Source organism: Trachinotus anak, unplaced genomic scaffold, assembly GCF_046630095.1.
Source record: "Trachinotus anak isolate AG129_WGS33_773 ecotype Australia unplaced genomic scaffold, CSIRO_AGI_Tana_v1 ptg000024l, whole genome shotgun sequence".
Taxonomy (NCBI): Eukaryota; Metazoa; Chordata; class Actinopteri; order Carangiformes; family Carangidae; genus Trachinotus; species Trachinotus anak.
The window spans coordinates 9,169,768-9,193,981 of record NW_027273875.1 but is presented as its reverse complement, the minus strand read 5'-3'; the positions used below and the strand labels follow the sequence as shown (position 1 = coordinate 9,193,981).

General features: G+C 40.6%; 1 protein-coding gene across 10 annotated transcripts in view; it reads left to right on the top strand.

Annotated features, from left to right (window-relative positions):
• LOC139607759 (RNA-binding protein Musashi homolog 2) overlaps positions 1–24,214 on the top strand; it is a 228,074-nt gene that overhangs the window by 46,727 nt on the left and 157,133 nt on the right. The gene's annotated exons all lie outside the window — the stretch shown is intronic.

Sequence of the window (24,214 nt, the reverse complement as noted above, 5' to 3'; positions counted from 1 at the left end):
CAAGGCTCCCCTTTGTTTTCAGGGTTAGTAGGTGCTCCATTGATGCTGTATCGGCTGGTCAGCCTCACGTGGAAAAAGAGGGGGAAATGTAAGTGCACACACACAAGCTCATGCAAACCATGACCATGCCTGTGCGTCATGTTCTGTGTGTGCATGTATCTCTGCGTCCTCCTTGGAGTATACAGTATTTGCCAGGCATCCTGTGCCCTTTAGTACATGTGTTTGTTTGCATGTTTGCGCTGAGGAAGACTGAGGACTGACAGGGTCTCAAGGGAAGGCCTGAAATCTTTGACCTGAATACATATTTTCACGTATTAGTGATGAGTGAGGGAGCCCCAGTGAAATGTGACAAGGCCTGTTTTCCTGCTTGTTTACAGGTAATAAATACTCTCCACCATGAAGTTAGAAACCAGGCCAGGGGATGGTATAATATGGTCTAGGTGGAAATGGAGGAATACTCATTGACATTCAGCATAATTAACTTTCTGGCTAGTGCCTCTGTGTACAGCCACAGTGCCATGGTATATGGTACTACCTCCATTTGATAGATTTTCTGTGTTCTCTGGATCTATCTTTATTATTTGGTGAAATATACATTATATTACACACTGTTATGTTATGTTATGTTATTAATGGACATTCTTCCCAAACAAAAGGTATTTAGACCTAAAAACAAAACAAAAAAAAACCAAAACATTCTGAATAAGAATTGTGAGCAACATATTACAAAACCACAAGAAGGATCACAGCTCCAGGCTGTCCAATTACCTGGCCTGCCCCTTTGGCACCACTGAGCAATACGGAATCAAGAGTATGAAAGGGAAAAAAAATATAATAGTTGAAAATTAAGAAAAATGGGATACAGAGGACCAGCATTTACCATTTCCAATTATGAGGTAAAAAGTCTGTGTCTCAGGAGGAGTAGCTAACGATTTGCTTACTTGCAACTGCTTTTTAAAAAATGTTTTAAGTCATAAATGTGAAAAAAGTACATTTGTCCTTTCTGATGTTTCTTTTTTTCACAGAACCAATTTAAGTTCAGCCACTCATACATTTTACTGTGCGACACTACAGTGTAGATAATGTTTTAGGGTTTGTGCTACATAAAGTCTTATCTGAGGTTCAGAAGCAACAGTGTGTTCTAAAAAAAAAAAAAATACTGGCCGAGTCTCTGTTCCCCTTACATCTATCTTTCCCTTTGTCTGGTAAAAGGGGTTATCGTCTTTTTTTTTTTTGCTCTTGGAGCTGCAGGTGTGTTCAGTTGTGATCGTCAGGAATTGGATATGAAGGGGACTGCCAACTCCAAGTATGACCTCATTAATTACATCTGTCAGTGATTCCCTGCAGATCTGTCTCCTGCTCTTCACATGCTGCCACTCAGCCAGCCAACCAGTCAACCAGTCAGTCAGGAAATTTTCTGCTGTGGGTTAGACAACCTGCCGGGCTTCTGCTCATAACACTAGCAGGTGGGACTGGGTAGAGTAGAGGGAGAGGGGGAGAGAAAGAAGAGGAGACATTAAGGATGGGAGAAAGACAGAGAGTGGAACAGATGAACACATTCATGCAAACTCACTTCCATTTGATTGCATAAAAATGCAGACACGCACACACTCACACACATCCACAGCCAGACACCTCTTTCGCAGTGCAGCTGGAAGAATTTGATCTTTATTTAAATCCTTAAATTATAGCTGATTAAAAATTCATGGAGAGCCGTTTATATGAAAGCTGGGTGCTGTGCAGGCTGCCCTGTGATGTCTAATTGGTCTGAAGGTTGCCAACCCTTTGAACAAGTCTGGACGGAGAGTTGTGGCTGCCTGTGTGCTTAGAATGAGGATGCAAGTGTTTACCACCCACCTACCCTTCATCTCTCGCACTCTTTTCCACCACTTTTGTGTACTGTACAGTGACTGGTGAACCTCGAAAAGTTAGCAGCGCGGAGATGAGCCTCGTATGAAACGCACAAATACTTTGATATACTTTGATATTTTCGAAAGCAGTCAATTTAGAATGAGACCTACTTTTGTTTTGGTTTTGAATGCTCAGTGTGTGTAGTTCCTGGTGGCGGCAGTGACAGTGGATTTCCATTTGGAGCGGCTCTCACCCCTTTTTTTTTTTTTTTTTTAAGCATGTAGAAAATGATCTGACTGTCTTATGGCAGAGTCTCACTGGAGTTTTTAGGAGGGGTTTTGGGGAGGCGGGAGCTCCACTGCTGGAGGTCCACTACAGCGTAGCTCATACTGAGTATGTGAGAAGCCCCATCTTTATTCTCTCTTCTCTCTTCACTCCCGTAGCACATGCGTACGCAAACACACATATGCACACACATACAAACACGCGCAGACATACTGCTCAATGGCAGGGCCCTCCTGCTGCCCCAAAGCATGGAATACCACATTTGTTTGTTTACGCCTCGTTTTCTTTCCCTGAACTCTATTAACATTTATATTGCAGCTGAAGGTGTTGGAAGTCCCTCCTGCAGTGGGGGGAAACTCAGCTTAGATGAGAATGAGCTTCAGTCGAGCCTTCCTAGGCACAGACTTGTGTGTTTATACCTACATTATCCAGCTATTCCCCAACTGCCTCTTTCCCGTCTTGGTAGTTTTTTTTTTCTCCTTTTTTTTCAGTTCATATCACCATTTGCTCCAGCTCGCCTCTTATGTGACTCTTTAAGCTTTTATCTCTCTCCAAGGTAAATTGATTGCTTGGAGAAAAAAAAAAAAAAGTGGTTGGAAATGCTTGCGGATTGGGCAGCCTGATTGAGCATTAGCATATGAATAGAAGAGAGACAGCTCACTATGTCAGAGGAGGAGGAAGTGTTATAGGAAACATCCGTCAGACATCTGTGTTTCAGATGTTTCTTGCAAATTTTAGCACATTTCGTCGCTGATCTGTGGGGGCATTCCAAGCAGACAGTTCACATTCACACTGCAGGAGCTTTGCTATTCAAGCAGGATTTGGTGCCGCAATCTGTGCTGTCGTTTTCATAAGCCCCGCCTTCCACAGGCTCCACAAACAGCAAAAACTCCTCCACAATTTCATACACTGTTAAACCAGGAAATGGCAAAAACAGCACAAATGAGCTGTGCGTGATGCATGTGTGTTGACATAACTTTCTGTGTAACTCCTCCCAGCCAGGAGACCCAGACAAACCGATAAAGCTTGTCACATGTGGCTGATGCCTGTCATGTCGATCTCCCCTGCATGCTAGACCTGCATCAATTAGGTCCTGATACTGCAGGTTATAGATCTGTATCTTTCTATATCTGTCCCCAGGACCCGGCGGCCAGGCCTCCAGCAGAAATACATTGCTCTGTTTGATAGCTGAGCACATGGGGACAGACACATCAAACTTATTATTTTGTCTGTGTGTGTGTGTGTGTGTGTGTGTTTTCTTTTGTATGTCCACTGGCTACTGCGTAAAAGATGTTAAACTGATGTGCACAACCCAGATATGCTCACAACTGGCAGGAATTATCAGCATAGAGCGGTGTTGCTCTGGATGTGTAAGGTAACGACATGAGAGGCGAAATTTCATTTTTGGTAACAAGTGGTAGAAGGATTGTACAGTCATTACTTTTAGTCCATCTCCTGAGGAGAAAAACTGTTTCCTTTAAGACTTTGCACTGTAGCTTCATGATTTACAAGGACATTTTAAACACTCGCAAAAATAGGGGACATTTTTCAGCCCAGGGCCAATATGGAGAAAAAAATCCTAAGGATGTTCATGTGTCGTAATGTCTAAAGGAAATAGCTTTTCTATACAAATGTTATCAAGTGGTTTAAATACAAAAATGACACAGATTATGATGGATTACAAAATTGAGAAAGCAATTTCTTTCTCTGTATCAACAACAGGGAGTCACTGACAGTCATTTCTTTTCACTATATATTTTTAGCATTCTTATGTGCTAAGATGGAAGCTGAATATCAAGCAAATGTCACTGGTCTTGTGTGCTTCATAATATCATTAACGAAAGAGCCCGGAGGAATGTGGGACCGGGATTGCATCTATTAATGCAAAATGTAACGTACATACTGTATATAGCTGTCTAGCCTGTGCACTTAGAGCATGTATTATGGGATAGTCAAAGACCTGCCTGCAGCCTGACTGTGCTGTGTGCTGTAATATGTGTTATATGTAAAATTGTATTAACACATTATATTTTCAGAGGTAACATATTCACTCTCAGCACAGCCTGTAGCATATTATTTTATGTCAATGCTTGTTGTTGCTCAATGGGTCTTTTAAGCATCTCGTCTCTCAGACACATCTGTAGTGAACAGGTTCCCTCCCAGTGTCCACTCTCTGTCTGACACACGTTATACAGCACATACATAAGTGAGCACATATCATAGCGGCTTCTGTGTGACGCAGTAGAGGTTTTTGATACGAGCTCAAAATCACAAGTAATGCATTGCAGTCACAACCTCCTTTTTTCTGCTTTCCGTTAGCGTTTCTTTTTTTTTTTTTTTTCCCTCTCCACCAGCTGTCCCCGTGTCCCCAAAGTTCACATTGGGTAGGGTCTTATGCTGTCAGGCAACTTCTGGTTTGTTCTGCTCTTTAGTTCCCTGGGCTGAGACACACACACACGCACACACAGGGAAGTGCACACATGTGCCCTTGCACACATGCACTCAGAGAAGCACAGTGAGAGCCCCTTCGTACTTTTCTTGATGGCACTGTGCACCGCTGCAACATTTTACTGATGACTTCCCACAGCCAACAGCAAAGTGTCACTTTCCTTCGATTTGCTAATTTGCATTGGTTCCTTTTCCCAGCATGATTCTGGGTATCAGTGCCCACAAGCTGAATGTCAGTGTCTCTTCTTAGCATACAAATATCCCCCTGATATAGTATGTCATGTTTACTCCTGGACATCTCTAACATTTGATAATACCCCTGATATTTCACTATCAGAATTTCAAGTTGCATTTTCTTTTTTCAAATACCACGTTGTGTATGTCAAATATGTCCTTCTGCACTAAAAATAGTACCATCCATGAACTGTGTGAAATTATTAGTGATATATATCTTAAAGAATAATATTTTGTCTGTTGCATCTCGAACAAAAATGTCATTAAATAGTTTAATGCATAGAAATGGGATGTCCCAAAATGTTCTATTCTTGTGGATTTAGAGGCAGCACTAGACCAAGCGGTATAGGTGATCTGCCATGGCCTCATCTAATCTGATTTGCATGCCAGAGAGAATTATGTAATTGGCATTTATGCAGAACAAAGAAGGATCAGCTCATGGAAAAGAAGGGTTTTCATGTAGAACTGTGTGTCTAAGCCTGTTTTCTGCAGCTCTGTGCTGCCTACGGTTGGCTACTGTGCAGACAGACAAGAAATGTCTGTTGTGCGGGGCCGTTTGTATGTGTGTGTTTGTACTATACACATGCATGATGTGTTGTATTAGTGCATGATGAGCTGGCACATGCCCTGCAACAAGGGTGGGGAGGGGGTGATGGGCATATTGGAAGCTTACCAGATTTTTCACGTATGCTACTTCAAATTTGTAAAGCTTTACACTCTCCCCTCTAATTATAATGTACCAAACTCATGACTCAGCACTGTGAGTAGTAATGACAGAGGCTCAAGCTCAGCCCCATGTAAGATAGATCTGAACAGTATGTTATTGCTCTGAGACCTGATTTTGACATTTAATGACATCTTGTTTTATAATTTTCACAAGCACATATTAAAGCCCAAGGCAAGATTGACTGCAGTAAAGATACATAAATAAAATGAAGCCTAAAGCTAATGTTAGCTCAAGGCAAATTGATCAACAGTTACTGGTCTACTACCCATGAATAACTTAATTTGGGCCCAGTTTTACGTTAGCATGAAGTCCCTCCATATGTTTCTTAAGATCAGAAAATCCTACTTACCCTGCAAGTCACAATACACATGCTCCAAAGATTTCTGCCTTCGGAAACAAGAGTGGATTAAGAAAGGCTTTGTTTAATTTTGAGACAGTTTTGTTCACCGTTTTTTTGTTAACTATGCACCTTCACTTAGCTTTTGGTGCCAGACATGACGTAGCCCAGTGGACACTGGAGGACAGTGCCACCCAAAAGTTACAAAAACATAGGTACATTATATTTCATTGCTATACCAAAAAAAGAAAAAGAAAAAACAATCTCTAAATGAATGGGTTCACAGTAGCATATATCTCCTGCCACCGTTACCTGACAGTAATGTAATAATCTGTAATGAATTATCACATTTCTTATGCACAAGGAAATTAAATTCATTAAATATACCCCTTTGGAAATGAAATGCTGTAAATGAGCCAGTTTGAAGTTGTGAAAGGGACATGAGCTCATTTTAAAAGATAATAACCAACATTTTCTTCCTAGCATAGACTTTGAAAACAGCAGTGTGTGAATAGTGTTGTCCATCTTCGCTACCTGCTGGGTACCTAATATATTACAGTTTACCAGCCAGTTTCCATTTTTGGAAACGCAGGGTGCATCTGTTAACTGCAGTTGTATTTGAATTTGTTTTTCTGGCTGTGAGGGAAGCAAGAGTAGAGGCCTGAGTCATGAAGCAGGATTGATAAGCTGGATAACTGTGCTGAGTAACACCTGGAACTCCCCCAAATCTGGAACATGGCCCTAGGCCAAATCTCCCGCAGTGAGCGTGAGACTCATGCAATGGACTCTAATCTGACACACTCTCCCTGCACCTCCTATTTCTCACACTCTGAATTGTTGACGTTGGTGTTGCTGCTTTGTGGGCACAGACATTAGTCTACAGCCAGAGTTTCACCTGACAGAGAGTGAGCTGTCAGATGCAGGCTGGAGTGTTATTAGTCTGGCTGGGTCCTCCAGTTGCTGTGTGTTGTTCAGTCACGTGCGTTTATGTAAATGACGTTGCACTGCACAGCAGAGAGAGAGCACAGACAGGGAGAGAAAGAGGTGACAAAAAATCAGTGTATGCAGAGAAAAAGAATAGTTGAATATTTGGAAGTATTGAAGTTGAACAGGCTCCATTTTATAAAGGTCAAAATATTTGCAGGACATAAAGGCTAATTTTTCTCACTGAATTTCAGAAGTAAACGGAAGAAGAACGAAAGATCAGAGGGACGCTGTGCTAACGCTCTAATAAGCTTTTATGACCCTGTAAAATTGGGGCTTTATTCTCATATATTTAAATATTTCTGGATCTCAGCTCAGTAGGAAAAAAAAAACGCACTGAAGCTGCTGTTGTTTTAATGACTGAGACTCAAAGGAGAGAATCTTTCTTGTTCATGCAAGAACTAAAATGCACACTTTAATATTTCTTTCTCATTTTCTTTTAGCCTGCTTATTTTCTAGAATTAAAGTCTGCACTTAGGAAATGGCTCAACAAAAGTACATGTAGTTTTCACCTTAACAAGTATGATTTGTCTTTATAGTAGAATCACTTTGAATGATGTTGATGTTTGATCACTACAGCCTTTTGTCCATGTAATCTGTGCTGCTTCATTTTATCAGAAATGTCAATGTAAACACTCGTAATTCATGCACAGGAAGGCGGTATGTTTTCAAATGAATACAACCTTTTCTCTCAGCATTATTTAGTAAATGGGTGATGTACTCACCCTGGATGATTTATCACAAAGTCACTTGTCACCTTTATCTATTTAAAGCTCTCTTTCGCAGTATTTTCAAATTACAGTCACGGTTTTGTGAAAGAGCTGTTAATACCGATCATCCCAGCGGCTGTATGCAGCTTTCACTTGTTTCATAGCTCATTGACTTGGTTTTCCAGACTGACAACACCAAAACAATGGTTCATGGCTGGTGTGAAAAGGGCATAGTACTAAAAAAAAAAAAAAAGAGAAGAGGTTGGTCAGGAAAATCAAACCTGTAGCCAGCCAGAGAGAACCAGTATTGGACTTAAATTCAACAGATGTGGAGAAAAAAAGGAGGCTAAAGGGATGTCAGTGTCGCTCTGTGTCCGCGGGATGTGTGAGGAGACAATAAGCTAATATACCAGCCAGAACAAATAGATAGGCTCAAGGATCATTGGACTGGTGAGTTTGCTTGTCTTGAGCAAAACGTGCTCAAGCTCTGTTATGTTTGCTGGCTGGAAAATGTCTAAATCAAACAATGGTAATGCATTAAAATTAAGATTATGCATAATTTGCAGCTACAAGTTTAGTATTCATGGCCACCTGAGAGTTGCAGTTAAATTATTTAACACTAATATAATTTTGTTAAAATATCACTTATATAAAATGTAATGTCAATGAGAATTAGGGCTTCATGACATCAGAATTTGTCATTTAATCAGTATTTTGACTGGTTTACATCTTTCAAGTATGAACCCCCTTCCTCGCCCTTTTTTTTCCTCAGTGCAAGCTTTTGCTGTCATGCATTGCTCAGGCCAGAGGCAAGGTGGCCTGGCTGTGCGGCTATGAACCTGTGTTGATCCGTTACCACTCTTTAAAATGCTGAGCTGTCAGCAGGAGTCGGGTGAGGCAGTTTGTTCTGCTCACCACTCAATGGACATGTTTCATTGGCACCTTGCTGGAGGTCAGCAGTAACTGACGGCCAGAGCTGTGGGGGTCAGGCCTACAACCCAGCTTTAGCTGGAGAGTGAATTACACTGTAGGTGGTGCAGGTGGGCTGAGCCAAGACTGGGGGGCTGAGATTGTGGCCCAGCAGCATGCTAAGGGTGTGTGTGGACTGCGTGCAGAAATCCATTTGACCATAGTGTCACACAGCTCCCTTCATAAGCCTGATGTGTAAGAGCTTCTTGGAAACCCAGCATTTCTTCTTTCTTGCACAGATTCTTCAACCAATAACTATTCTGTAGGGTACCTCACTTGAGTGATGGGGTTGGGAGAAGATGTATCATTGAAGGATTAGGACTAGAGCTCATCAAAGAAAATAGCCTGGTCAGTGTGACATGCCACTTCAAAGTGGCTGAATATTTTAAGAGAGTCCTCTTCCTCAGAGGAAATGAAATACAGACAACAAGAGGAGAGCAGGAGGTTTTTGTTTGTTTCTGCCACTGCTCAGGGGCAGAGATGGAAGATTTGGAGATGTGGAGCAGGGAGCGAAGCAGTTGGGGCCTATTTTCACCGCAGCTGAGGCCTCCACTAGCCACAAGCAGTTTCTATAATTCCAGAGACGAGAGAACAAAATATCTCCTACCACACAAAGTAAGATTTTACTCCCCTCTCCTCCTCCTCCCAGCTTTTCCACATCTCCTCCTCCTCTGCTTTACTCCAGTCACCTCCAGACAGCACTACCTGGGTGCATCAAGGACAGAACAAGAAGGCATTGCAGCATTGCCACACACAGACAGCCACAGTGCAACAGAGTGTAAACAGTCCCCTTTTACATGACATCTAGTCAGGATCATTGTGCTTGCTCTACCATGCATCACCTGCCACTAAATGATTGTGTATTGTGGGCCTAGTGGATGTGTGTCCACGTAGCTGGACGCTGGCGGGTCAGGATTGCCTGGGAGCTATCCACACCATGGAGAATAACTTAGTTGAGCCCTGCTGCTGAGCTCCTCTGAGCATGCTTAAGAGCTGGGAATTATTCCACTCATTTCTAGGTTCCTGTGAAGCATGACAAAAAACTTGAGTGCTTCATGCTCCCCCAATTCCCTTCCTGAGAGGAGCCGACAGGCTCTTGGTTTAGAAGTCATTCAGCAAACACTCACCATGATGAACATTAATTACATCAATTAAGTGGACCACAACCATTGTCGGGGGTGGCTAAAAACACTGTGTCAAAATGCGTTGACAAAGCACAACAATAAGATATAGTCCTGGAAGTGCTGCTGTTAGGTTAAGATAGCTGCCAGATGACCTGACTGTCAATAAAGGGAATAGACTGTATTTCTTTAATAAAATAATAGTTCATCTCTTGGTTTATAATGTTAATAAAGGTGAGTCATTGAAACATTAAAAGAGAGGTTCAGGGGTGCTCACTTTATGTGTGCACATAATGTTGCTATATAGGGTGTCCAATACTATGGCATTATAAGCAGATTAATACAATATGTTGTAAGTTTTTGCTAAGTTACATAAATCATGTTCATTTATTTTTCATTGCTATAGTCTGTATGTCTTTGAATGTGTTTTTTAAGTGTGCTGCTCTCAGATAATTCAAATATCAACTATTTAAATATTTGGAAAGGAAATCACAGGGGAAGCAGAAATTTTCAGAATTTGAAATATGCATAACAAATACAGGAAGTTGTGTGAATGAACTGAAGGCTTTTCAGTGCTTGAATATAAACAAATAGCCCAAATGGCCAATAGATAAGTGAAATAATAATAAGAAAAAACAACCAACTGTGAGTTCCCATAAAATGTGAGAGGATAAAGTCACCTCAGCCACAGCAGCTCACTGCATTGCGTATGACACAAAGAGCAGACCACACCATGGTGCGCTGACTTTTTTAATAGGAAGACAGGCCTCCTCCTTTGGGAAAACTGACATTCTTGTCCTGGAGGTGAACAGTAGAAACCATAAATGTATAACACCCAAGATGCCGCTGGCGGCAAGTTGCATTCATGTTTCTGAGGTTACTGCATGCGTGATGACCTTGGTGCCATGCATAATGATGCACACTTAGTTTATTTTTGGAGCACAATGATCCACGTAATTAACTCTGTAGTACAATGAATTGTGTTTCCATCATCTTGGCAGTTGCCTGGAGTTTGTTTTACTTATAAATGATTAACAAGGTTGCATTCAGTTAGTCATATGTGGCTGCATTTATATTTAGACAACGAAGCTGCTACTGCCAGTGTGAGTAAAAGTCTGTTTAAACCATTTACATGGTTACATAATTAATTAGCGCTGCGGCTAACGATTATTTTCATCATTAGGTAATCTGCCATTTATTTAAACGATCAATCATTTTGCCTTTAAAATGATAGACAATTGTGAAAAATGTCCTTCACAGTTACCAGAGCCCAAGGTGGCATATTAACAATGCTTATTTTGTCTGACAACCACCCAAAAATATTCAGTTTACAAGGCTTTTAAACGGAGAGGAGCAGAAAACACTCACATTTAAGATGCTGGCACTAGCAGATGTTGGACTTTTGCATGGAAAGTGATTCAAATGATTAAACAATTATCAAAATAGTTACAGATTAATTTCCTGTCAGTCAACTTCGAGATTAATCGAGTAATCCTTTCATCTATAACATTAATTAAATGGCCCCAGAAATAATCCTGTGTTCAAGACTGAACGGTTTATTTTGATTATTTAGAGAGAGTCGAGGGTTGGTTTTATCGCTCCCATGGCAACCTGGTGTTTTTTTGGATGAGCGTGCAGAGTGAAGCTGGTGGAAACAGGCAGCCCCGAGGGAATTCAGTGATAGTTGAGAGAAAAGTTAGCAAGATTTTTGTTGAGCTGTGTGTTTTATTTTACTCATACATCCTCCACATGTCATTGTTTGTGCTCTCTTCTCTCTGAGGATTTGCTCTGTGTAGCCAGTGATTTTCACTGTTGCATGGCCTTCTGAGTTGCACGTTGGAAGAAGGGTCAGAACATGGTTTCAAACTGCAAACAAGGTCCCACAAATTATTGACTGCAGATGGAAAGCACATACTGTGCGACGTATCTATTATGTAGGGATTTCATTCAAGTAGCTATGGATAACAAGTAAAAAAATTATTCTTAAATCAAACTACATAATCTTGGTTAAAAAAGAAAAAAAAAAAAAAAAAAAAAAAAATATATATATATATATATATATATATATATATATATATATATATATATATATAAAACTGATTCTGATATATATATATATATATATTTTTTTTTTTTTTGGCAAATTCATCAGCAGTATCATTATTCTTCAATTTGTCAAACATTATAAATTCATGATAGTGAGAGGGTTAAAAAAGGAAACAGGATATCCCTGCTTGTAGTAAACCTAGCTGAAACAAATACAAGAGTCCTGCAATAAATCTTCCTGAAGGTTTTAATGCTCAGTTTTTGTTGAACTGTATGATAATTTTGGAGGATGCATTTTATGGTGCTGTTGACCTGTATCCCATAATACAGAGAGATGTTTTTGCTATTTAGCCAAACTGCATATATCTAATAAACTGCCAACTGTGTATGTGTCCTTACCTCCTCCTGTTTATCTCCTCCTCCTTTTGTTATCATGTCAGTCACATGACCACATTTCCAGCGAGAGATGAAGGTTCCAAGATGATTAGCTGCATTGTTTTCCTACAATGTTTATGTGTGTGTGTATGAGAGAGAGAGAGAGAGGCAGGGGTGGGGGTAAGGTGTGTAGTTGGAGGGCCTGTCACAAAAAGCCATTATTGTAATTGGGAGTTAAAATCCCATTTGTTTTCCCCTCTAGTGCTTACTGTCAGTACTAAGACAGGGGCCTTGTTACAGAAATTAACATTTGGTATCAGTGTCAAGGGTCAAGCAAAAGAACTGCCACTCAAACAGCTGAGGCAGGAGAGATTATTTACTGTATAGAAAATGTTTCTTATATGCTATTTGATTTGGAATATTTTCTACGACTCTTAGTTGTTCAGTGTGAAATGCAGCTTTATGATAACAACAGTTCAACTGCTAAAGTACATTCATACCCCTTCACTTTTTTTTTCTTAGAAATTTCAGCAAATTTATTGAAAGAGATATAAATTCAAGTCATTGCACATGCCTTGGAAAGGGAAACACCTGTCTGTATAAGGTCTCACTGCTGACACTGCATATCAGAGCAAAAACCAAGCCATGAGGAGTAAGAACTCTGAGACAGGATTGTGTTGAGGCACAGGCACAGTGGCCTCCACAGTTCCTCTGAAGGGGTCTGGCTACTTCCTGAATGCGCTGTAGGTTTTCACTTTTGATTCTCCTGAATGTGAACATTTGATGGTGATTCTTGGCTGGACTGCAGCAGCAGGGCCTATAAACAGGTCTGTCGCTGACTGACTGAGTGATCAAGTTACACCATTGGTGAGCCAACGCTGCATGACTGAGCGATAAGGTTAACCAACTTGTCAGACCTCTGTAGTGACTCTTAACAAAAAAGCACCTAGTGGGAAATTTAGCAACTTTTTGGACACACCTCTCCCAGCTGCCCACACAGGAGCTGACGAGCGACTGACTTTGTCTCTGAATGATCATTTTACAAGTTGTGATGTTGTCAGATGAGGTTGTGGTTTAAAATCCAGAGCACCGCAACTTGGAAATGGCTTGGCAGTGACTGCTGGTTAACATGTAGTCTTAATGTGCTGCGTTTCAGTTACTATGTCATACTTGTGCAGAAACAGAAACAGAAAGACATGTGAATGAGAACAGCTTTAGTGGGACTTCGACTGTATTAAAATATTATATATGTGAGCACAGAGAGTAGCAGAGATGTAAACAGATGAAGGCCTGTAACTGACTGACACTAGGCAGAATGCAAATAGCGGACAATATGGTCCATATACTAGGCTTTGACTTAAGGTTAAAATACTTTACTACTGCTGTGCACTGAAACTCTATGTGTAACATACATCTCTGTTATGCTACCTGTCCTTCCCTTGTTCATTGGTTTATTTCTTTGGACTTGCATCATTTCGTCTTCTTTGAAATCTCGGGCTGTACAGGCCATTGACGCACTGTATGTGGTACTGGAGGACCCTCAACCTGGTGCAAGTTTAGAGACAGGGAGGGGGCAGCAGAGACCCAAAGTAGACCAGGAGGCACAATAGTGTAAAGAACAGATCACAGGTCCAAATCTTTTCCCCACGTTCAGTCCATATAATTACACATTTAATATTTTTGTTTTTATGATTTACGATATGAAAATGTACGTTACTGATATGAATGTTATATATTTTTAGGTGTAATAAAATTAAGTGCATTTTTTTTCCTCATTAAACCTTTTTTTTTTTTTGAATATTGTAAATTCTGTATTGTTTACATCCATGTTACCACCTTATTGCCACCAACTGTTGATGAAGGAAGAATCATGAAACCAGCGGCAGGACTGTATGCTGCATCACCTGCATGTGACATTAAACTAAACCTCAGTACATTTTCTGTCCCTCAACAGCAACACCCAACAAATTTTCTCCTTTTGTTGGACATGAGCAGGACCTAGATATTTTTGTTATTAAAGAGCATTATGAATTTTCACTATTTTTGTTTTGCATGACTGGTTCATGTCAAAACAAGATTAATTTCTGTGTTCTGCATGCTAAATAGGCCTCCAGAGCCACATGAGGGCCTGCTGTGTCTCGTAACCCTGAAGTGAGTTTTAGGCATCTATTCGATATATTGTCTAGGAAATTTGTTAAATGTTCATAACATGCTTCCTCAAATGTCCCAGATTTGGCCACAAGCAAGCATCTAATTAGCATAATATTCATATTACTGAAAAGCTCTTAAGAGCACTTCTGGCATTGTCCATTTCTCTTATTTGCCTCTTATTGCTGTAACGTTTGCTTAATGCCTGGCCTGTGCCTAGCGATCGCATGCTGTGCTCATTGTGAATGCAGTGTGAATGTGCTGTTTGGGTATGGGCCCATGCATCTCCAGGGCCCTATAATCAGCTCTAAGCTGCTTCTATCAATCTTCATAACTGTAGTGGGTTGAAGAGGGAAGTGGAGCTAATCAGTTCTAACTGGCCCCGTGTTCAGCCTGACTGTCACTGTTATAGCAAGGCCATATGCAAACAGTGTCCCTCACATGTATGTCCCTCACTCACATGTTGGACATCGCACAGGGCCATTCCGCAGATGGCCAGCTCCAGCAGGAGTCAGGTTTTGAAAAGGCCTGTGACTTTCACCGAATAGCTGTTAGTGTAGGTTAATATAGGAGTGGTGGCCCTGCAGCGGTGGCAATCACAGCTCTGATCAGAGCTGGGCTTCAAAGACGTCTGTGCAAGTCGAAGCCAGAGTTGTCATTAGCTTCTGCCCTGTGCTTGACAGCCCTTCCCCACCCCCAGCTCCTTCTTCCTGTCTCTCGCTCTCTTTCTCCTCCTTTGTCTCTCTGTTATCGCTCTCATTTTCTGTCTGTGTGCAAATGGCTACTGTAATCCTGGGTCTGGGTGCTTGGGCCTGTCACTACACATTTGCACTAAGCATCTTTCCCTCTCTCATCTCCTTTGCCCTAATTGTATTGTAATAAGCAATTACAGATCTATTTATGCACACTAGAGCTGAGATTGGACCACTTTTTGAAAGGGCGTGTAGGGGAGTGGAACTGGACCAGGCAGGGCCCCTCATCCTTAACTTGTAGCTGGACAAAGACACCAGTGCTGCTAATCGCTCAGCTATCTGTCTTTCTCTCACTGATGATCTAATCCAGCTTTGCTAGCTTGTGCTCCACTTCTGTTTTCTATCCCATGCAGCAGCAGCAGCCCCCCCAAAGTAAAAGTGATTGTGCTGTTGTTCATTGGCTTCATTGGCTGTGTTTTCTCTTTGTGAGTCAGCTCTAGTGATGCAAATGAGCAGAGGCAGTGTTTACCTGGACTGGCCGTGCTTTCCCCGTGTGAGTGTGTGTATGTGGTTGTGTGTGTTTTTCTGCACGAACGTGAGTGTGTGTACATCGTGCCTGCACGACGTCTAGGCCTTTGATCATGCTACATTGCATTGACAGATGCTCTCTGGTGCTTTCTGGTTGCTTATGAACGAAGCCACAGACAGGATCTGAATGCCAGTAATTATATCCCCTTGCTAGAACGATAACAATTGTGGCTTATACAACAAAGTGTGATGGCTTTTTTCTACCTGTCCCATTATTTTTAGGTATGAGAAATGACATCGAAATCCCCTGTCTGCTTCCTCCCTGTCTGGGGCTCTGTGTTTACAGCTGTTTGTGAGCCTGTATGTGTGAGAGGTGAGGGCCATGATAAAGGCTTACACCTTGTAATCATAGCTGGATGTGTGATCTCAGCGACCTGCCTGAGAACTGGCTCAGAGAATGATGTGCATGTGGTGTGTGTATGATTGTTGGAGGACAGTGGGTGGTGCCTGAAGGAGCTACTAAAAACACATTTGCAATAAAGAAGTCAGTTAATCCTCAACATGACGGAATCAAAAAGTTTGAAAGCTCTGACAGGAGTACAAGGAAAGAATTACTTTTCAGCACAAATGTCTTAAACATGTGTACGTATGTGTTACATAACGTACAGTGAATATTTTGTCCTATTGAAATATTTTACAGAAAGCAAAGTTATTTTTGGTGATTGCTTGAGAATTTGAATTTGTGATAGTTTAGCTCAGATGTTACTTACACTCGTAAAAAATACAACGCAGAAAAACTGAAAAGTGCATTGTAAAGTGACTTTACTGGAGCTCTCTGTTCAGTACCATAATATATGAAGAGCAACATGATTTTACCTCTCTGTTTCCCCCTGTGGCTTCCTAATTGAATATGTGTTTTTGCTGACATTTAATGGCTCACACCAACTTCAGTCCAATGTGCTGCCAGTAATAGGTACTTATCCACAGGTTAAAAGTTTTACTACAAATCTCCAACACTGATTTTTCTTTTGATTAGTTGATGGCACCAGGCTAATTAACCAACATTTCCTCACCATAGAGATAAAACTCAATATCATAATTATAGCGACCAAAATGATAATGGTTTTCAGTTTTATCATGGTATTTTAAAAATGCTGACAATGTCTAAATAGTAGCTAATAACACACAAACTGAAATAATTATTTTAGTTTTATAATGGAAACCACAAATGAGTAATTACCAGCATTTAAACATTAAAATAATAACATTTCCAGCACAGATGGAGACCAGGGATCAGCAGTAGTACTGGGTTTACCTGCTGAATGCCCACTTTGTAAACAAGGGAATAGCAAATGTATTATTATTTGTTTATTTAAGTATTTATTTTTATTTTTTTTTAATTTATTTTATTTTATTTTTTTGTTATTTTCCGAGCTGTGACGTCTTTCAGAGCACAGACACTGTAAACACAGTTGTCACCTGCTGTTAAACCAGAAACAGAGTGGCTACACTGAGTTCGGGGTGACAGAGTGAGCTGCAGCCCTGAAATAAGTTTCAGAAATAAACACAGATCGAAGTGTCTCACACGGAGGCTCTGACACTGACAGGAGCACCAACCCGCGGATCTATGGATCTATTTTACCCAGTTTGCACGTCGGCCAGCAGCTCTCTGTGTCTCTCCTGCATCTGTGTGTGTGCTCTGTGTGCAGTTGTGTTTGTGTCCTCTCCAAACAGAAAGGCAAACTCGTCTGGCAGTGTAAAAGGAGTCAATCGCCTTTTGAGTGGGTTTACCCACATCTAAAAAACTGCTTATAAACGGCAGTTTTGCTGTAAAAGGGGAAAAATCTCGGGAGGAGCGCAGTCACAGCCTTCTGCCATGTTTTGAGTGACACAAAAAACCCCCCACCTTGCTTGCCGTGCATGGGTCTGGGAGACAGTTGCTGGTTGATGCCATATAGAACCTAACGTGACTTAAATTAACCCCAGTAATTAACCATGGTAATCGACCACAGTTAGAGTGATCATTAAAATTGAAATGGTAATACTAACCGTCTGGCATTTCTTCTGTGATATAGAATGAAACCGGTAACTGTTTCATCCCTGCCTCACATAAAGTCTCCTTCTTGTGAAATCACACTTCCAAGTTCCAAAAGCTTCTTCTTTTCAACCGATAGTTCAAGTTCAGCAGCAGAAAAATGTTTGCATGCTGTTCTTTCCAGACTTTCCAGACATGTGCATCAGTCCAGCTGTTCTCGTTTACATCCACTGTCGTAATAAATACCCTGGTAAATTTGAAAAATTGCACCAATGCAAAATTTTATGGCAGTTTTTAATAAGATGGATGTTGAGGTATTTGTGAACTGAATAATGACCAATATAAAGTGTTTAAACAGTAATAATATAGTTCATTGTTAAAATGAACATTTACCCACATTAGTGGATAAGAGTCTTTACATCGAAGTCATAAAAATTTCACATTAGAAAAAAGGGGGCAGAGAAAGGTGAAGGAATTGATCTGTAATGTGAGAATGAACACTTTCATCCTCCCCTCCTCTCACCATAAATAGTGTCAGCATACAACTTTTCCAGTAAAACTACTAGATGTCTTTGTCATTATCTGTCATAGCCATGCCTCTCTGAATGGAGTTTAAAAGAAAACATACTCAGAGCATCAGAGGTAGAGAGTGTCTGTGTAAGATCTCAAGATTTCCATAAATACGCGACACATTTTTTCTTCCACTCTACCTGCTTCTCTCCTACTTGTTTTATATTGTTTCACACTATATTCATGCAGGGAAAAACTCCTACTTGGGGAGTTAATGCCATTCACGGCTTGTCTTTGCAGGCTCAGCTCTGTATGCATGGTTAAAACACTAATAGCTTTTTGCAGGTGTAACACAGAAGCTCTTCGAATTTAATTTCAAAGAGTTTGCTGCCACAGGTAGAAGTCCTAAAATTTCCACAAATAACAATAATATTGTATTCTGCAGTATTGCTACAGGCTCAGCTTTTTCAACTTCCGCTGTGCTCACAGCAGCCCCTACGTTTATAGCACATACTTAACACTGAAGCACAAAAGCAAAGGGTGTGCAATGAGGTGCATTGTTTACACTTTGTGAGGAAAAGAGGGAAGACACACACGCGCGCACACGTAAATCAGACAGTAGATCAGGGCCATCAAAACAAAGTAGTCTGGTCTTGAGTGATACAATTGATGTTGGAGTAACATGTAATTACTTGCCTGTTGTGGTCCAAAAAGATGTTTGTTCTGTTGCTTTGTATCAGAGGGATGTGTTAGAGTAGCCAAACTGCTGGTGTGTGTTGCATGCAATTGTGTAAACTTGTGTGTGTGTCCTTATTGTGAAGTTTGCCTAATAGATCACCTCTAAAGTTACTTGGACACTTCTGTTTATGAATGACAAAAGTTGAGTATCACTTGAACCTGGGTCATTTGCATTATTGACAAGGTCAACTTACTGTCTCTACTTGGCTGATACCAGCACTTACACGGAGTGCAGCAGGCCAACATTCTAAATTTTGGGCACAAACTTTAGTCTTTGGTGTTGAACTTGACCTAAGTCCAATAAACATCCTAATGAGACTGTGACATATCATGTACAATTGCCCGCACTGTGGTGTCCCACTCATACACATACAAAGACAGCCTTTTGCCGTTCTCCTGTCCCTTTGCCGCACCACAAAGCATTGCAGGGTGTGAGGACAGATAAATCCTGCTTTTGTCTAACTGATGAAGACAATGCAATATAAATGTTTATATGATATTTTGTGATGGATATAAATAATTTTGATAGCTCCGGGGATTTACTGTCAAGTTTTTGCTTTCACTATGCTAGCCTTCACATCCACTTCCTGGCTACTCAACAGCCAAGAGTGTCTCACTGTGTGTGTGTGTGTGTGTCTGTGTGCTGTGGGGTAGGAGGAGGATACTGTTGTTTAGGTGTATGGACAAAGCAGTCAGTTTTAAGCACTCTCTGGAAAGTATTTACGTGACCTGAATCAGGTGCTTTTTTTTTTTTTTTCCTAAGAGGACTGAAAATAGCATTACAACACCAGCACCAACTCTGCAATGTAAACTATTAACACTGCTATTGCTATTACATTGGTAGTGATTTTAGAGTTGAGGGAATGGCTATTATTGGCTTGAATGTTCAATTAGCTAACAAACAGAATATGATGCATTGAAGTTAGAATCTTAATGCAGAGTTTTAGTCATGGAAAAGACGGTTGTGCTTTTATTATAATCAAGATGGTGCAGATTTCATTATGGCAGTTTTATGAGTCACGGAATTTACAAGTCACAAAATTTAACTAGTGTCTTCCTAACTTCTGGAAAGATTAAAATGGTTTAGAGCTAAAGTGACAGGCATTGTGAGCCAGCAGGTTCTTCTTGATGACCTCATAGGAAAGGTCATGCTATTCTTAGAGGTGTATGGTTTGTCATTTAGTTCCGTCTGTTGCTGTTAAAAACTGCTAACAGGTGTAAAGAAGAGTGCGCCAGAAGCTTTCTACGTTTTTTTTCTGCCTGCCTTTATGAGTCTACGGCACGCCTTTTATTACCATGGTAATGCACTAGGGCAGTAATTGTTGCAGCCCTTCACACTCGCAGCCTCATGCACTCAAGAAATTAGAAACACATTCATGTGTAAGCACACACGCACTCACTCGTGCACCCTCATAACTCTGCTTACTGTCTCTTTGGGATGTGCAAAAATAACTGAATGTTTGAAAAATTGGGTTAAAGGAAAAACTGGGTTGAGGAGTGGTCCATTTTTAAATCTGTCAGCTTGAACTGACATGTTGAAAAAGACTTTTCAGATACTACAGCCACATCCAGATGATCAGAACTAATGCTGCAGTGAGGGAAATTTTCTGTTCCCCAGTGGTTATTAATGCGTACTGTGTGATATGCTTAAAAAAAAAAAATGCATTTGTTAAAATGTTAAATGAGCATGTCAAATTTAATGCAATTCCAAAGTCATTTCATCCAGTCACCTTGCTGTTATTGCGCTTGCTGCTATTTACATGGAAAAAAATAAGTTCTTTTAGTAGTCTTTATTTAACTGATAGATTGTGTGTTAGTTAAAATGCATCTAACATCCAAAAACATGTGATCAATAATAACCTTTCTAGCATCTTAAACAATGGCAGCACCAAATGGTATAGCCATACGGGCTTAATGTCTGTTGTCACCATGGAGAGAGAAATAGAGAAAGTAATTGTGTTGTACCAGGACTCAAGCAATCCCATCAGCTATTGGGCAGACATGTCAAAGTATAAAGACATGGCTGAGAACTTGACTGGTTGCAGCCTGATGGAACAAGGCCGTACAATGAGTGGGAATGGGTGGCCCAGAAGGGAAGCGGGGCAAACAGCTGATGTAGAGAGGCAAGCAGAGATGAACATTGACTTGTTTATTTTTTTTACCTAGATTGGCAATGATAAAAGTGAGTGATGTTGATAAATACTTGCACAGCCAGTTTATCAGCAGCTGTCTGGCTTGGGGTTGCCGGCGGCAGCATCCAAGCCTGATAACCTCTGAGGCCTGAGGCATGATGTTGGGGGGAGGAGGGGGGAGTGGAGGATGATGCAGCTGCTGGGTCTTGGCCAACGTATAACCTTAAACCTGCCAGTTGATATTTTGCATGTCCACAAGTAGTCAAACAATGTGAAATAGGAAAAAAAAACACTATTGCCATAGGATTAATGCTCATTCCACAGCAGGGAATTAAATTGTTGGATGGATGACACAACTTTGCTGTTCTTATAACAACAGCGAAGAAAAGAGATTCACTTTGAGGGTGGTGCCTGAGGAAAGACCAGAGTTCATCTTTTATACGCTGACCATGTTAGGACACCTCACAGGACACCACCAGTCACTTTGTCAGGCTCGGCTTCACATTGTCAGACTAAGCCGCACTCCGTCAGCCTCGGGCGTGCTGCATTAGCTGTGCTTTGAGGTGATCATTACTTAGCATGGTAAAGCTGCATGTGAGCTCCTGGATGTTAATATGCATGCTAATATTAGCATGTTAACATGCTAATGTTAGCATGCTAATGTTAGCACATTATAGTACAGTACAGTTAACAGTGTGACATGCTTATGTTAGCAGCGGGTATCTGGTCATGGATTTACAGGTGTCACATCCTGTAGGACAAATGGAAACTTGTTGATATTACATTTAAAGTCAAGAGATTACTTAAGTCATTTGGCTGCTTTCATATTTTTAAAGTTGACCTACCATGCTTTTCTTTATTTTCTCTCATACGTAATGTTACATCCGATGTCCTAATTAAACGTAGCTAGAGTTTCAAATAATGAGCTAAGCATAAGTAAAGGTTACCCCTGTGAGACAAAAGCTTGGGTGTCAGTCTGCTCTGAACACTGGGTTTCCAACTGTTCTTTCTACTTCAAAAAGCTGACATCACCTCATTGCATTTCCTTATATGGTCATCTGCTCCAAGCACAGCTCAAACACAGTCTACTTGAGGCGTATTGGAGGCATTTATTCTTGTCCAGAACAGAACAGAGACCCCATGCTGTAATCTTTGTTGCTGCAGATGCTTGTGCTGTCCACTCTCATATTCTGCATCAGGTTCAGGCTCAAACATGCACAGATGGATTTTAGACGTTGCCATTTTCAATCAGTTATGTTACTTAGTTTTAACTGCAGTTTGCTTTCAGAGCCTTCACACTGGGAAGAGGATAAGGTGGTGCTCACAAGCGCTCAGTACGCTTCTGGATGTTCAGCCAATCAAAAAAAGTGGGCTTTTAAGGAGGCCTCTTAAGGAGGCCCAAGCTAATATTGCCTGCTCCAGTCCAAACTGAGGAGCTGTATAAGCAGCAGTCTGAGATAAATAAGGACTTCTTTTTAAACTATGAATTATGCAAAGCTACTGTAGTGGAGAAGAATAAAAATATAGAGCTGGAAATGAGCATAATAGGTTCTCTTTAAGAATGTGGTTGAGCCCCAAGAGCCACATGGTGTGTCAAATTATATTTGTAAGGCTCAAAACTGAAATCTATATTTAACACCTTTCAATTATTTCTAGTGTGTATTGTTCTGTGGTATAGCTGCATATTATTTGTAATGACACTTGCACCTATATTGGTCGTCTCAGATGGTCAAGCCTATAATGCATTCCTGTTTGCCATTGGTAATTACCGCACAAACTGTGTTTGCACATTTCATCATGAATGATGACACGCTGCGCGAAATACGTTGCTCCTGTAAGTGTAATGAAACACCCGTGATTGTATTTGGACTGGTTGAGTTTGTACTCTCTATGTCAAACTCTTCCATATTCCTCATGTAGTTACCAGCACCTCAAGCCCTGGAGAACATGCTGTGCACAGAGCTCTGTTCTCTTTTTCACTTTTAAATTGGAGGTGTAAGGGAGGACAAATGGAGACCTCTGCAGTGTAATTATGTATCTGTATTATGTATTATTAATAATGTCTGAACTCAAAGCACATTTGGATAAATGTCTTCCTATTTTCTTTCTGTGTTTTAACAAACATTGGCTTAATTGAATTTTGTTGTAAAAAGTATAATAAAAAAACATGAAAATCACAGGAGCCAAAAAAAAATCCTGTAATAAGAGAGGGCCCATGTGTGGGAGGCTGTGTACATATGTGCGGGCTATGTGCCTGTGAGACTGCGTGCACCTGGAAAGCACTTGACAGATGGTTACTTCAGCTTGAGCTGAATGTTGCTTTTTTTTCGGTGTTAAGCTTCTTTTATAGATCGAAAGTGTTACGGTCAGCATTTTGATCAAGGTAGACTCTTTCAACCTTCTTGATTGTTTGCTCTGCATCTCCAGAGTATGTTCCTCCTGCTCCCATCATTTCTTTTTGTTAAATTCTGGCGAACCGAGGGAGATCAGAGCTGCGACTTTCTCTGCTACCTTTTTTGCTTTTTATTTTTTTGTTTGCAGAGCGGTGCATCTAAAAATCATTATTTTCCACATCATATCAGTAAATTCTCCAAGTGTAGCTAAGATTTGGTACTATCTAGGAGACAGGTAAAGATTATGTATGGGGACATTGTCGTTCTGGATCCACAATAACCCACAGTACTCTCCTTCAGCGGCCAGAAAAAAACAAGTCAACCTTATAATTTGTTATACCATTAGTTCATACTATCATGGTATTAGTCACAAGCTTTAGTCATTCTGTTTCCCATATCTGTCCACGCCAAACATGCTAAATCATTTGCAATACCATCACCTTTGTATGTCTATTACGAGAGGTCGGCTGAAACAGGCTGAGGTGAGAGCCCTTCTCTCCGCAGTGTTTGAGCAGCCTCTCACTACAGAGTTAGATCACACCTAAACAATAACAACAGTAACACCACAGATGCCAGAGAGACATGAAGCCTCAGTATTACTGTATATCCTTTCACATTTGCATACCTACCTATTTACTCCTATAAATGAAACAGACCCCGTAGTTCTGTTTAATTTGTCTCAAGTTAAATGTCACGGTTAAACAAAGTTGGATCTACAGCAAATGTTAAGTGTAATGTTTTAAATGTTGGTGCATCAAAACCATTTGATAAGTTCACTGGTTAATTTTTAACCGGTGCAACCTTGTATGCAGAAGAGAAATAGTCCCACACAGATCTGACACTTACACTCGTGTTGGATTGTTACTGTAGTTCCCTGAGAAATTGTCCTTCTAAATTTAGCATGTACTCTGCAGCAGATGTTCATGCCCTTTTTGATGCTGTGGGTAATAA